The 15,043-nt window shown below is 40.3% G+C and overlaps 1 protein-coding gene across 5 annotated transcripts in view; it reads left to right on the plus strand.

The window, feature by feature from the left end:
* The first annotated feature begins 507 nt into the window (after positions 1 to 507).
* Positions 508 to 15,043, plus strand: part of TCAF1 (TRPM8 channel associated factor 1) — a 50,508-nt gene continuing 35,972 nt past the window's right edge. Inside the window, exon 1 of one of the 5 annotated variants that reach the window (XM_029922122.1) lies at positions 508 to 648. The gene's annotated coding sequence lies outside the window, so the exon portion shown is untranslated. Of the gene's footprint in view, positions 649 to 12,790; positions 12,883 to 14,781; positions 14,955 to 15,043 lie in introns of those variants that run through there. The other 4 variants (XM_029922128.1, XM_029922111.1, XM_029922145.1 and 1 more) reach the window with 4 other exon arrangements.

Below are 15,043 nucleotides of genomic sequence, written 5' to 3' on the forward strand. Positions count from 1 at the left end.
AAAGAAAACATGGGCTATTTTAAAATAATTCAGTGGTTATGAAGATGAATAATCAATTGCCAACTTCTTCACTCTTATCCCCGCCCTTTATATAAGCAATGCAAGACTGTTTTCTTCTCATAAGGGTGTAATCATATGCTCCATTCTAATGCAACTTGATGCTTTTAATTTAAAAAAATGTATCTAGGACCTGTGGATTTAATTTCTCCTTAGAAATAATCGTGCGTTATTTACCTAAAAATATATTATTATATATCACCTGCTCACCTGTTCATAAATAGTCTCAGATTTATTTTTCAACGAATTGCCCTAACGCACTCCCTGGAAGGGTGCTGGGGTCTCCACCCGGGGTTTGAGGCCGCATCTTCCTGCAGAAATTGATACAAAGCGAGGCCTCTGCGGTCCAGGGACTGCGGGCCAGGCTCCGCCCCAGCGCTGTGGCCACCAATCAGCTCCCGGGACGCCTCCACTCCCCCGCGCCCCCACCCCACCCCGGCTGCCTGCGACTTTCCACGTCCCCAGCCTCCCCGGCCGCCCAGTCCCCCGGTCTCACCTGAGAAGCGCCTTCCCTTAGGGAACTGACGCTGCCCTCTCCGAGCAGGTCCTCTCTGCCCCGAACCCGCGCTGCAGGGAAGAGCGGGGCAAACGGTGAGTGGGGGTCAGCGATGGATTCTGGAGCCAACGAGGCCTGGTAGTGACACGGGCCACTGCCCGAAGTGCGGTGGCCTCGGAGAGGGGACCGGGAGACAGAGGGGATGCCCGGGGAGACTGCTGGTGTGGGGTAGGGAAGGATGGGGACTGGTGTGGGCCTCTGCAGGGCCCCACGGGGAGGGTGGCAGACGGGTTTGCATAGAGGATTTCTTGTTGTTTACCTCTGTAATCCTTCTCTGCTGCCTCCCTGCAGCTCGGTGTCTTTCCTTCTTGCCGCATTGTTTTTCCCCCTTGCTTGTCAGGAGGCAATGACCTTCCCCCTTCCCCATTTTCTTCCGCTCTCGCGTGTGTGTCTGTGTGTGTCTGTGTGTGTGTGTGTGTGTGTGTGTGTGTGTGCGCGCGCCCTCCTCTGCAAGGAACCACAGAGATATGAGGCTAAAGGTGATGTTACCTCATCTCTTGGGGCCTTGCTCTTGAATTATTTGGGCGTTGCTTGCTATTACAGGACCACTCCCACCCCACCGCAAGCCACCCGAAACAAAAGGTCACCTTCCTTACCTACTCCAGTGTTCTAGGCACCCAAAGGCTCTCAGCGTATCAGCGCTGTGGGAGGGAGGCGCAGGGTGCCGGAGGGGTGATGGTGAGAATAGATGTGGAGAAACAGGCAGAACATTTGGTCTGGAATGCCTTTGGCCTGAGCAGTAAGCGCTGGCTTATAAACAGTTCCCAGGCAAACAGCCAGAGCTGGCCGATGAGTTGGGTTCAACCTGCAATGGACTGTGAAGGCCTTACCTATGGAAGGAAAGGATTTATGAATCACATAATCATGAAACTTCTCGTAAGAAGTGGAAGTCAGATTGGACATAAAGGACCAATGAATCTTCTAGCCCACCGTCCATCCAATCATCCATCCATCTATCCTTTCCTATTCCATTCATATTCAATGCCTTGCTTTCTGTTTTGCTTTGGTTTGATATTTTAAAATTATTAAGAGACATGTAAACATCTAAGAATAGTCTAAAGAATAATGAATAGAATGCTTGCACCATCGCTTATATTGAAAAAATAAGATCTAGCAGTACCTTAGAAGCCCCCTTCTCCCTTCCCTTAGAGGTGACATCTCTCCTGATTTTTGTATTAATCATTTCCTTGCTTTTCATTATAATTTTGTGATTTGCACGTGCATTCCAGAAACACATATATGTACATGTTTGCTTTTCCTATTTTTATTTTCCTATTAATGGCAGTATTAAACATACGCAAGTTTTTGAGATTCACCATTGTTGACGATTCCTTCATTTTCACTGTTTATGGTATGAGTATACTATAATTTATCCATTCTACATTTAGGCCGTTGCTAGTTTGGAAAATATATTAGCTATCTATACTGCTGTATAACAAATTACAAGACTTAGCAGCTTAACACAAAACAAAACAAAAACCTACTAGCTCACAGTTTCTGTGGGTCAGGAATCCATCTGGGAATCTGACTCAGTATCTCTCACTGGCTGTAAACAAGGGATTGTCTGGGACTACAATCCTCTCAGAGCTGAGGGTGGATGGAACGCCTCTCAGACTCCCTCAAGTGACTGCTGGCAAGCCTCGGCCTCACTGGCTTTGGTTGGGCACATCAGTTCCTGGCCAAATGGGCCTCTGTTGAGGAGTTACTCAAAACATGGAAGCTTGCTCCCCGCAGGGCAAAGTCTCCCTGAAAGAAAGAGAGAGAAAAAGATGAAGGCCAGAGTCTTTTTGTAACCTAATCTCAAAAGTGATGTGTGATCTTCTCTCTGTGAAAAGTGAGTCACTATTTGCAGCCCACCTCAAGGGAAGGGCTTACACAAAGCCATGAATATCAGGAGGCGAGAATCATTGGGCGCCATTTTAAAGGCTGTCCACTACAGGGGATAATTAACAAATAATGTTGTTCTCCAACATCTAGTACATGTCTTTCTGTTCTCATGCACAGACTCATTCTGGTTTCCCAGATTATATACCTAGAATTACTGGGTTATAAGATTAGTGTATGTTCAACTTCATTAGGTTATTTGCATCCTGTTTCCAAAGTATTGAGAGAGTTTTTACTCCCTCCGGCAACGTATGAGAGTTTCTGTTGCTCCACATACTTGTTATAACTTCGTATTATCAAATTTCATTTGTAGCCAGTCTGGTGGGCATGAAATAGTGCTCCACTGTGATTTTAATTAGCATTTCTCTTATAACTAACGGAGTGTCCATCTTTTCATGTATCGGTGAACTATTGTGCTTTCTCTCTGAAATCCTAGTTCCTGTCTTTTCTTCATTTTCATAGTGGGTTGCCTGTCTTTTTCTTATGGAATCATTGGAATGCTTTCCTTATATAATGTGGAGGATAATCAATCCTTTGTCAGCTGTATATGCCACAAATACCTGCTTTCAGTTTGGTGCTTAGCTTTTCTTTTTTTGTATGTCCATTTCTCTTAATGAGCTAAGTTTTGAATTTTAATTTCAAGTTACCAAGATATTTTATACTTTGTCTTGAGAAAATTGTTTTCTTAAGATAATAAATTAATTTTACTATATTTACATCTAAAAGCATTTATAGTTGTGCATTTGGCAATGAGAATTAATCCACCTGGAAACTGTTATATTGTTTATTCCATAGGGATAGCCAATTGTCTTAGCACCAGTGATCTGGATAAATTTAGTTTTTCATACATGCATGAACTTGCTTTAAGTTCCCTACTCCTATAGTTTGCTATTTTCCTAACTCCTCTTATTTTATAATAAGTCTTGAAATATGGTAGTAAAGATCCTCCTATTTATTTTATTCTTCTTCAAGAGTGTTTTAGCAATTCTTGGATCCATATAAATATTTAAATAAACTTGTAATAAACTTGTCAAGTTGTCCAAAACAAGAAACATACCCACTAGAATTTTGACTGATACTGCATCAACTTTATACATCAATCTGGGGAGAAAAGACCTCTGTAAGATTTGCACCTGGGGCACCTAGGGGGCTCAGTTGGTTAAGCGTCTGACTCTTGATTTCAGCTCAGGTCATGATCTCATTGTTTGTGAGATTGAGCCCTGTGAGTGAGATCAAGCCGTGTGCCAGGCTCTGCGCTGACAGCATGGAGCCTGCTTGGGATTCTCTCTCTCCCTCTCTCTGTCTCAAAATAAATAAGCATTAAAAAATAGATGTTTCACCTTTCCATCTCTAAACTTGGTATATAATGTTATTTTTTAGCTCCTCTCTAACGTTTTTCAATATTTTGTAATACTTTTCATTGCTTTCCTTTTGCTTACTTTTATTAAATTGAATTCTAAGTACAGTATATTTTTACTGCCATTGTAAATGTTTTCTTTTATAAAATTATGTTTTGTAGCTTATTGCTGCTACTGTATAGATATTAAGTTGCCTTTTATATATTAACTGTACCAAGCTTGATAAACTCCATTAATAATTCAAAAATTACCTGTAGTCTTTCAGATTTGCTACACAGGCAGTGGTGTCACCTGAAAATAATGAGTTTTGTTTCTTCCTTTCCAATCCTTATACCTTTAGTTTCTTTTTCCGGTCTTACTGCATTGGCTAGGATCACCAGTATAAAAGTGAATGGAAGTAGAGAAGGGCATCTTGTTTTATCTTTAACATAATAAGGAGAAAATATTTTATCATGTCAACTTTAAACATTGCATTTGCAATGGGTATTTTGTAAATGCCTTGTCCTATATAGGAAAGTTTGATTCTTCTGGTAAGCACTTTTATTATGAGGAGATGTTTTATTGAATGCTCCTTCTGGAGCTATTGATTTTCTCATATATTTTTTCCATTTAAATATGTTAATCTGATGTAGTGTAGTATTCAATCTTTAATATTAAATCAACTTTGCATTCCTGGGATAAATGGCCTATAGTAAATATGCAATAACTTTTATATAAAGATATAGATGTAAACATAAGCATTAGATATTTGCATTTATATATGCGAATTGAGATTGACGTGTAATTATCCTGTTTGGTTCTAACTTTATCTGTTATTGATATCATCTCATAAAATAAGATAGGTAGGATTCTCCCTGTTGCTTTCTATGGAAGAATTTGGGCTAGGTTGGAATTATCTGGTCCTTGAGTATTTCTTCAAATCACCAGCAAAACCTTTAGGGTGTGAAGTTTACTTTATCAGAATGTATTAAACTTGTTGGTTCAATTACTTCAAGGATTATAGGATTATTTAGCTTATCTTATGGAATCAGTTTTAATTAAATGTACTTAAGATATTTTACCATTACATATGTGTATTATTCAAGCTTAATAGAACAAAATGGTTTTATAATATTCTCTCATTATCTGTTTAAATAGTTTCCTCATCTATTATTATGACCCATTTTTCATTATCAACGTGTGTGTATATATTTCATTTTGTTTTGACTAATTCTGTCAGAATTGGGACTACTTTATTAGCTCTTTCACATACTTACACATACACACACACCTCTTAGGGGTTTTTTTTCCATTAATTATTTTATTAGTTCTTCTTGATTCTTCATATTTTTCTTATTTATTTTCTAAGCTTTTTAAAAATATATTTATTATTTTTGAAGGAAAGAGAGAGAGAATGCATGTGATTGGAGGAGAAGCAGAGAGAGACTCCCCAGCAGGCTCCATGCTGTCAGCACAGAGCCCTACGCAGGGATTGATCCGACGAAAAGTCAGATCATGACCTGAACCAAAATCAAAAGTTGGTCACTTAACCAACTGAGCCACCCAGGTGCCCCTTATTTTCTAAGCTTTTAAGGTTTATGCTTAGCTCATTAAGCTCTCAAAGCTATAAATTTTTGTCACTGCTTTTTATCTCTCATAAGTTTTGATATGAATATTTTGCTTTCATAGAGCTTTAAGTATCTGTAATTTTCATTATGGGTTTTTATTTAAGCCATGCATTTTTTGTGAATAGTGTATTTTAATTTTCAGTTATTCACATGAAGATTCTTCTCTTATCTTGCAGTAAATGTTGCCTAATTCATAACGTAGTCAGAGAATGTACGATATCAAGTCTTTTGAATTTATTGAAGGTAGTTTTATAACCTAGCACATAGTGACTTTCATTTGTGTGCTTGAAAATAGTGTGTAGGGCCTCATTATATAATGTCCTACATATACCTTTAAAACAAGTGTGTTGGGGCACCTGGGTGGCTCAGTCGGTTAAAGCCTCTGACTTCGCTCAGGCCATGATCTCACACTCGTGGGTTCGAGCCCCCTGATGGGCTCTGTGCTGACAGCTCAGAGCCTGGAGCCAGCTTCCGATTCTGTGTTTCCCTCTCTCTCTGCCCCTCCCTCTCTCATGCTCTGTCTCTCTCTGTATCAAAAATAAATAAAGAACATAAAAAAAAAGTGTGTTAATTATGCAATCCGAATCTGCCATACCCTTACCAATTTTTATGTTTGAATTATCAATTACAAAAATAGGTATGTTAAAATCTCTCACTAGATTTTGAAATTTATCATTGTATATCTGTATATTTTTACTTTTTTTATTTTGAGGCTACGTTACTAGTGAATTGGAGTAAATTGAAAATTTTATCATAATGTAGATATTCAATATTATGGCTACCTATTAATGCTTTTTGTTTAAAATTTTTAATTTGCTCAGGTATCAAATCAAGGTTTCTCTGATTAATGTTTACTCTGATTGGTGTTTGCTTCCAAGAAAGATTTATCTTTCTTCCTTTGACTTTAAATATTTCTAAATCTATGTTTTAAGCATATATATCATGAACGTATCTGTATTTTTTAAATGCTGGGTTTTAAAATTATTGTTTGACAAGGCACTTGGTTGGCTCAGTTGGTTGAGCTTCCAACTTCAGCTCAGGTCATGATTTCATGGTTTATGAGTTCAAGCCCTGCATCGGCCCGCTGCTGTCAGCACAGAGCCTGCTTCTGATCCTCTGCTCCTCCCCTGCTCACATTCTCTCTCAAAAATGTATAAATATTTTAAAAATAAATAAAATAAAATGATTGCTTGACAATTTATAACTTACCACTGAATAATTTGTTATATTTATTGTGATTAGTAGTGAAATAGATTTATTTCTATCATTTGATTTGCTTATCATTGTTTATGCTTTATCTGTCTTTTTCATCCCTCTTCCGTCTGACTCCTTTGTTTCCCCGTTTTACTGCTCCTTTTATTTGGAAGTTACATGTTGTAATGTTTTAGGTTGACTGTTTTAGGAATACTCTAAAATTCCTAAATTTTATAAGTAGTTTATAATACATTAATTAGTGTATAATACATTCAAGTCATAACATTTATTGAGGTATAACCAAAAAATAAAATTTGCATATATAAAAGTTATATAATGTGATATGTATACTTATTAAATGGTTACCACATCAAGCCAATTAATATATTGATTACCTCACATAGTTCACCTTTTTTGTGTGTGTGAGAATAATTGAGATCTATTGTCTTAGCAAATTTCAAGTATGCATACAATATTATTAATTATAGACACCGTACCATACATTAGCTCTCCAGAACTTATCTTACATACCTGAAACTTTGCAACCTTTGACCTATATATCTCCCCATTTCCCACACCATGCTACTTTCTGCTTCTGAGTTCGACTATTTTAGTTCCCACATATGAGATCATACAGTATTGGTCTTGAATTATTTCAAAACTTAATGCACTCAGATTTCATCCATGTTGTCACAAATGGCCAGATTTTCTTCTTTTTTATGGCTAAATAAATTCCTTGTATATTCATACAACAATTTATCTATCCATTCATTCATTTGATAGACACATGTTTTCCATCTCTTGGTTTCTGTGCATAATGCTGCAGTGAGCATGGAGGTGCAAATATCAGATGTTGATTTCATTTCCTTTGAATATATACCTAGAAGTTGGATTCCTGGATAATATAGGAGTTACATATTTTTTCATTTTTTATGTTAGAGAGACAGAGAGAGCGAGCCAGCAGGGAAGAGGGACAGGGGGAAAGGGAGAGAGAAATAATCTTAAGCCGGCTCTGTGCCCAGCCGAGAGCCCACTGCAGGGGCACAATCTCACAACCATGAGATCTTGACCTGAGCTGAAATCAAGAGCTGGATGCATAACCTACGCAGCCACCCAGGCCCCCTGGTAGTTCTATGTTTAATTTCAGGAGGAACATTTATTCTGTATTCTATAATGACTACAGCAATGCGCATTCACACCAACAGGGCACAAGTGTATCCTTTTCTCTATATCGTCACCAACACTTGTGATCTTTTTGATAGTAGCTCTTCTAACCCGTGATGAGGTGATATGTCATGGTTTAGATCTGTATTTCCCTGACGACTAGTGGACTTGTGCCTTTTCGTATACCTATTGGACATTTGTATGTCTTCTTTTGAGAAATGTCCATTTAGGGCCTTTGCTCATTTTTTAATTGGACTATTTACTATTTAGTTGCTTGAATTCCTTATATATTTGGATATTAACGCCTTGCTGGGGATGTATGGTTTACAAATATTTTCTCTCGTTCCGTAAGTTGTCCCTTCACTCTGTTACTTCCTTTGCTGTGCAGATGCTTTCAGTCTGAAGCAGTCCCACTTGTTCATTTTTCCTCTTACTGCCTGTTGGTCTTATATGACCTTTTGGGGTCATATAAGCATTTATTCAGTGGTGAAAACTTTCTTCCCTATATTTACTTCTAGTAGCTTTACAATTTTTTTAATGTTTTATTTATTTTTGAGACAGAGAGAGACAGAGCATGAGCGGGGAGGGACAGAGAGAGAGGAAGAAACAGAATCAGAAGGAGGCTCCAGGCTCTGAACTGTCAGCACTGAGCCTGATGCAGGGCTCAAACCCATGAACATGAGATCATGACCTGAGCCGAAGTCAGAGGCTTAACCAACTGAGCCACCCAGGCGCCCCCAACAATTTCAAATCTCAACATTTCATGTCTTTAGTGCATTTTGAGTTGATTTTCATACATGGCATGAGATAATACCCAATTTCATTTTTTTGCATGTGGATATCCAGTTATTTCAACACCATTTATTGAAGAGTCTATCCTTTCCCCCTTCTGTGTTCTTTGTACCTTTGTTGATAATGAGTTGCATATAAATATATGGGCTTCTTTCTGGGCTCTCTACTTTTTTCCATTGGCCTGTGTGTTTTTATGCAAGTACCATAGTATTTTGATTACTGTAGCTTTGTACTATAGTTTGGAATCAGGCATTTTATGCCTCAAACTTCATTCTTGCTGAAGATGGCTTTGGCAACTTGAGTTCTTTTATGGTTCATAGGAATTTTAGGAATTTTTGTCTATTTTTATAAAAATGCCATTTGAATTTTTATAGGGATTATATTAAATCTGTAGATAATTTTGGTTAGTATGGACATTTTAACATTATTTTTTCCAATCTATGAACATGGAATATCTTTTCATTTATTTGTGTCTTCAATTTCTTTCTTCAATGTGTTACAGTTATCAGTGTACAGATCTTTTACCTCATTGGTTAAATTGGTTCCTAAATATCTTATTGTTTTTAATGCTATTGTAAATGGGGTTGTTTTCTTACTGTCCTTTACAGATACTTTACTGTTAGTGTATAAAAACATAAACAATTTTTGTACATTGATTATGTTTCCTGCAACCATACTCAATAAGCTGAATTCATGTATTAGTTCTAGCAGTTTTTTGATGGAGCTTTTAGAGTTTTCTATATATGGGTTTTATTTCTATACTGATATCTCCAGCCTGCATTCTGTAAAATTTTACATATTGATTACAGTTATTTTAAAGTAAGTTCCTAAGAATGCACATGTCCAAGCCACCTGTGAATCTTTTTCTATTATTTGTTGTTTCTTTTGAGTTCTTGGCCATGTCTTCTGATTTTTAGCTTCTCTTTAAATTTTTGGTTGGGGGGAGGACATCATGAATGAAAAACTATAGTTATCTATATGTCTATATATGTTATTGTTTTTCAAAGAGGATTTGTGGGGGGTGATGAGGAACAGATAAAGTACCAGGTTACTTTCATACTATCAAAGATTAGTTTTAAGCTTTCTTAAAACTGGTGCATTTCAAGTTTTTCCTTTACCCAGGCATAATCCTTACTCCTAAAGTGTCATTCTTACTGATATGGCATGGACTGTCTCCACTGAAAGCAGAGTATATTGATAAGAATCACTTACATTTGTGGGACTTGCCCTCCACTGCTTAATTCCCAGAACAGTACAGCTACTGCATTGACTGCTCAACTATTTTCAACGGTTTGTTTTTTTTGTTTTTGTTTTTGTTTTTTTGGAGGCAGGGGGTCTATCCCTGTGTGTGCATAGCTTGAGAGTTAGCCAAGGACAAATTTGTACATGGATTTTTATATTCACTTCTCAGAGACTTCTTCTTATCTGAAATTTTGCCCTTTGAGTTCAGTTGGTTTGAGAATCCTGAACAAGACCAACATTTTCTGCTTGTAAACTGGAAAATGCCCTAAACCAAAAAGCCACAGCAAATGTGGAATTCATGCCCTGTGTTTTTCTTCTTTTGGGACTGTAGCTTCTCAAGTTCTCCTTGTGTAGTTTGTTCTTCAAAGTCTTCCATTAGTTCTTCTATTTTGTCCAACATCTATTGCTGTGAATTTTCAGTGGAAGCATTGTTCCAGAGAAGGTATCATCCCAATGTCAGATTTAGAAGTCTCTTACCATTTTGTCTTACATTCCAGATAATTTATCTAAGATTATTTTATTTCTTCTTGAGATATATCCTGTAGAATTTCCTTTAAAGGTCTTTTGAAAATAAATTTCAGTATTTCTGGGTCTGAAAATAACATTTTTAAGACACTCATAATGGAAGATAATGCCAGGACAGCATTAGGGCTAAGAAAGCAGGGAGGGTAGCATTTGAGTAGCCACCAGTTTTAGATTATCATGGATGGTGCTGCTTTGAACATTCTAGTACATGTCTTTTGGTGACATATATATACATATACATACACACACATCTGGGGTATATACCTACAAGTGGTATTACTAAGTAGTCCTATGTTTTTCAGAATTATTTTTGTAACATTTTAAAATTACAGAATGTCTGAAGAAAAAAATTACTGACCTCCCCACTTCCTAAGCCAAATATGCCCTTATTTTTCCTGCTAGATAAACATTAACAGACAAAAGGAGCATTGCAAAATTTTCACTGAAAATTTGAGAGAATTTTTGAGAGGATATTGAGAGAATTCTTCAAGGTACAACTTGAGCTCATCCTTTTTAAAAATTGCCTTAAAAAAAGAATTGCATAATACTTTATAGTATGGATTTATCTCCAATGTTATTTCAGTACTTTCAGGATTTCCTGGCAATTTCTGTTACTCAAGGTAGAAACTGGCAAGATAAACAGAAACTCTAGAGAAAGTATAAATAAGGAAGGATATAGAATTTAAAACTGAGCTAGTAATGTGAAGTCTGAAAGAGAGAGGATAGAATTAGCTGAAGTTTTAGCAGATACAGAAAGAAAATAGGCTCTTTCTCCTGTAGAAGAAAATTCAAAGAAAAGAGCATGAAGAAGAGGAGAAAACTTGCAACATAGAAAATTTGCAATTTGATTGTTTTTCAAGATTAAGCTGCTGTTTGTCTTGTTTAAGGAGGAATGTGCTACGATTGCCTTCCTTACCGCACATTCATGTATCTTGTCCATCCATCCGTCAAGTGGACAGTACCAAGCACTGGTTCATGGCCACGTGAAGTGGAGGAGCTGAAGAAGAATAAAACATAGCTCTTGACTTATGTTTACTCCACTTTGAGGAGTTGTAACGAAACCCTGAAGTAATACCGGATGTAGTAATCTATCCCCTTTACCAGAGTCCACATTCCTGTGGAAGGTCCAGCCTGGACACTGTTTTGCAGGAGGGGAGGAAGCTGTTTAATCACTTCCTGAGAAGTCTGGCTGGGACACGTTCTCCTTAGGCACCCAGAGTAGGGGCCAGCGCAGTGAGGGGTGAAGGGTGAGGAAACAGGAGAATGTGCAGAGGCCACACAAATTTTTCAGGTCTTCGGGACCAGCAGACGTAAAAGGGGCAGGTGGTTTTCTCCCCAGCTTCTAATGTTGAGTTCACCAAGCTAGATGAGCAGACATGGATTCAAGACAGGACCATATAGCCAGGTCCTGGCTCAAAAGTCACCTGTTCTATCCCCCTCTTACTTGACTGAAATAAGACAGGACTAAGAACCAAGTTCAAGAATCCCCCACACAGGGAGAAATCATATTTATAGACGTCACTACCAGCTGCTTAAGCAAGGATGCTTTTATCTATTTTAGTTGATTAAATGTATCTTTTTTTTTATCACAAAATAACACATATCACCATTGAAATGTTAAAGAGGGGTATGAAGAAAAAATACTTAAAAGTAATCTACTCCTGGGGTGACTGGGTGGCTCAGTCGGTTAAGCCTCTGACTTTGGCTCAGGTCATGATCTCAAGGTCCGTGGGTTCGAGGCCCAAGTCGGGCTCTGTGCTGACAGCTAGCTCGAGCCTGGAGCCTGATTCGGATTCTGTGTCTCCCTCTCTCTCTGCCCCTCTCCAGCTCACTCTCTCTCTCAAAAATAAAATAAAGACATAAAAAATTTTTAATGTAATCTACTCAACTATCGGAACTGATTTTAAATGTTTGTTTTCCATATAACTCCTGTGTTGATATAAGTATATGTAAATATTTTAAAAGTTTTTCGTACAAAAACGCAAGCTCTCTATTTTTACTACCATGTTAAATGTTCATTAAAACTATGAGTACGTCTATAGCCTAACTCCTGGCCCGTATGTGTAGATTTAACTCATCCTTGTAAACATTGTGTATTGTCTTATATACAAACCTATATTTACAACCCTCCCTTGTGGGTAGTCTCGCGGATTTATTTTTTTCTAATCGCCCTGCCGCACTCCCAGAGCCCTGCCGGGACACCCTCCAGGATTCCCGGCTGCATCCTCTCCCACAAACCAGCACAAAGCAGGGCCTCTGAGGTCTGGGGGCGGCCGGCCAGGCTCCGCCCCCCCACCGCTGCAGCCGCCAATCAGCTCCCGGGATGCACGCCCCCCACCAGCCCCTCACTGCACTGCAGCCAGTCTCCCCCCACACGCCTCCCGCCCCCACTTCCACCAATTACCAAAGCCGCAGGCTGACTGCCCTGTCTTCTTGTCACGTCTCTGCAGAGAAGTCCCTTCCCCCTCCGAAGTAGCCCGGTGTGCAAATTGCTGGATAACGGGTGAGTCTCTTCCAAAGATGATTCTGGAACCGAAGCGGACCCGCGCCACAAGCCTGCGCGGCCCGGGTGGGAAAAGGACGGACCCGCCCGGGGTCTGGGGGAGCGCGGGGGCGTGCGAAGGTAGTCGCGGTTTGGGCCCGAGACCGTTTGGGCCTAAGGAGGCGGATGCCTTCCAAAGAGGGTCCCCTGCGGTCTCTCCATCTCTGTGTCTGGTTCTGCTCTTTTTCTACCACTCTGGCTCTCATTTCTTTCGTGCTTCATTCTTGTTCTCCAGGAATTTATGCTCTTTTAAAAACACTTCTCATAATGAAATGTTCCAAAACTGCTGATACGTACAGACAATAATATAACAATTGTCAGATGCGAACATTTTATTACCTTGGCTTCAGCTCACTTGCTCTCCCAACCCCCCCCTCCCGCCGTGTGTGTGTCCCCTCCTTTCTAAGAAACAAAACCTGACAGTGAAAATCCTTACCCCACCAAATCTCGTGTCCATGCTTAGGTGTTAAGTTCGATTCTATCCTTTTTATGTATATTTTTGTACTTTTATTGTATTTATTTTTATGTAAGCAATATGTGCATTTTTGTTTTGCATCTTAACCTTTCTCATGAAACTCGGTATTTGGGGGTTTAGCCTTTTGGTGCTTCTAGTCTTGTCATTTCAGACTGGAAAGGGACTTATTAGCAAGCAAGTCTCTAGCCCTCCTCCTTTATCATCTGGGAGCCCCAAGCCCTGTAGGAGATAAAGGACCAGGTGCTCCCTGTCACACAGGTGGTCTTTCACTGGGCAGGAGCCTGAATTGAGGTTCTCTTGATTTCTGTTCCCAGCGTTCCCTCTATGTCTTATGCCGCTGAGCTCACCTACCCACATCCCCCAATTGGCTGTTGGCTTATATGATTCAGTTTGGGTAAGGGTTTAAAGAAGAAAGGAAAGAGGAAAGGGGGTTGAAGGGAGTTGGGGAAAGGAAACATGACTTGGATGGATCCTGAAACATGAAGGATTGAATCTTAGCACAGCCTGAATATTTATTTTCCTTAAGAAGAGCTGGCACAGTCTTACTGATCTAAGAACTTTATAAGTATTCACTCACCTAATTTAACCCTTATAAAAGATCCGTACTAGAGGTACTAATTTCATCCTTCCCATTGTACAGGTAACCCTGAAAGTGCAGCGCACCTCTCGGGAAGTCAGCCTGGGAAGTGTAGCACCGGGATCTGAATCCAGGGCATCTGGTGACAGACAGTCCTGGGTTTTTAACCACTGCACCACCCTGCGTTTCACACGCTAGAACTCGCGAGCACCTGAGGGAGGTGAAGTCACGGGACAAAGTAGAACTCACAATTCACAGAGGGGACTATCAACGGTCAGCTGGTTCTTGGAAACGACTTCAAGGTAGAAATAGGAACGGAGATGTACACAGAGGCATAAGTTCTGGCTACCTATTGTCTGCCTGAAATATCATCTCAGTTTTCACTTACAAAAGTAACATATATAACAATGCAGAGCTCCAGGAAAGTTGCCCTCCGCTGTTGCTCAGGGCAAACGACATAAACAGGTAGAGACGCAGCTTGCCTTCTCGCCGGAATACGAATACGTAAAGGGCCACTTTTATTATAAAAATGAAAGCATACTCAGTAGCTTCCTACAGTTCTTATTTTCCCCTTGGCCATATGTCAAGTGCATTCCCCCCAACTAAATGGAGATCTAAGCCCCTCCTAAGAACTGGATAATATCCTATCACTTACTCAGCCTTGCCCTTGGTGACGAATAGAGAAGTTTACGTCTCTAATAGAACCGCCGGCCACTCTGCCTGGATGGGGGCCGTCGCGGCGTCGAGCCCACTGGGCCCGCGACACAAAGAGGCGCTGTCCCCTGCCAAGCGCCGCCCCTCGGGCTGGCGCTGGCGCCCGGGAGGAAGTGGGGGGGAGGAGACTCCTCGGGAGCCCCTCCCCCCGGTGCCCGCCCAGCGCAGCCTGCAGGGAAGCCACAGCCCCGCAGACCCGCGCGTCCCCTCGGCGCCCCCCGGCCCTGCCCGCTCCGGCTGCCCCCGTGGAAGTCGCAGGGCGACCTGGTGAGTGGCCCTCCGAGAAAGCGGAGGAGGGGCGGCCGGCGGTGGACTCGGCCCTGCTCCCGGCGGGGAGGGGGGCGGCGGGCGGTGGG

This window comes from Suricata suricatta, chromosome 2 (assembly GCF_006229205.1).
Source record: "Suricata suricatta isolate VVHF042 chromosome 2, meerkat_22Aug2017_6uvM2_HiC, whole genome shotgun sequence".
In the NCBI taxonomy this organism is placed as follows: Eukaryota; Metazoa; Chordata; class Mammalia; order Carnivora; family Herpestidae; genus Suricata; species Suricata suricatta.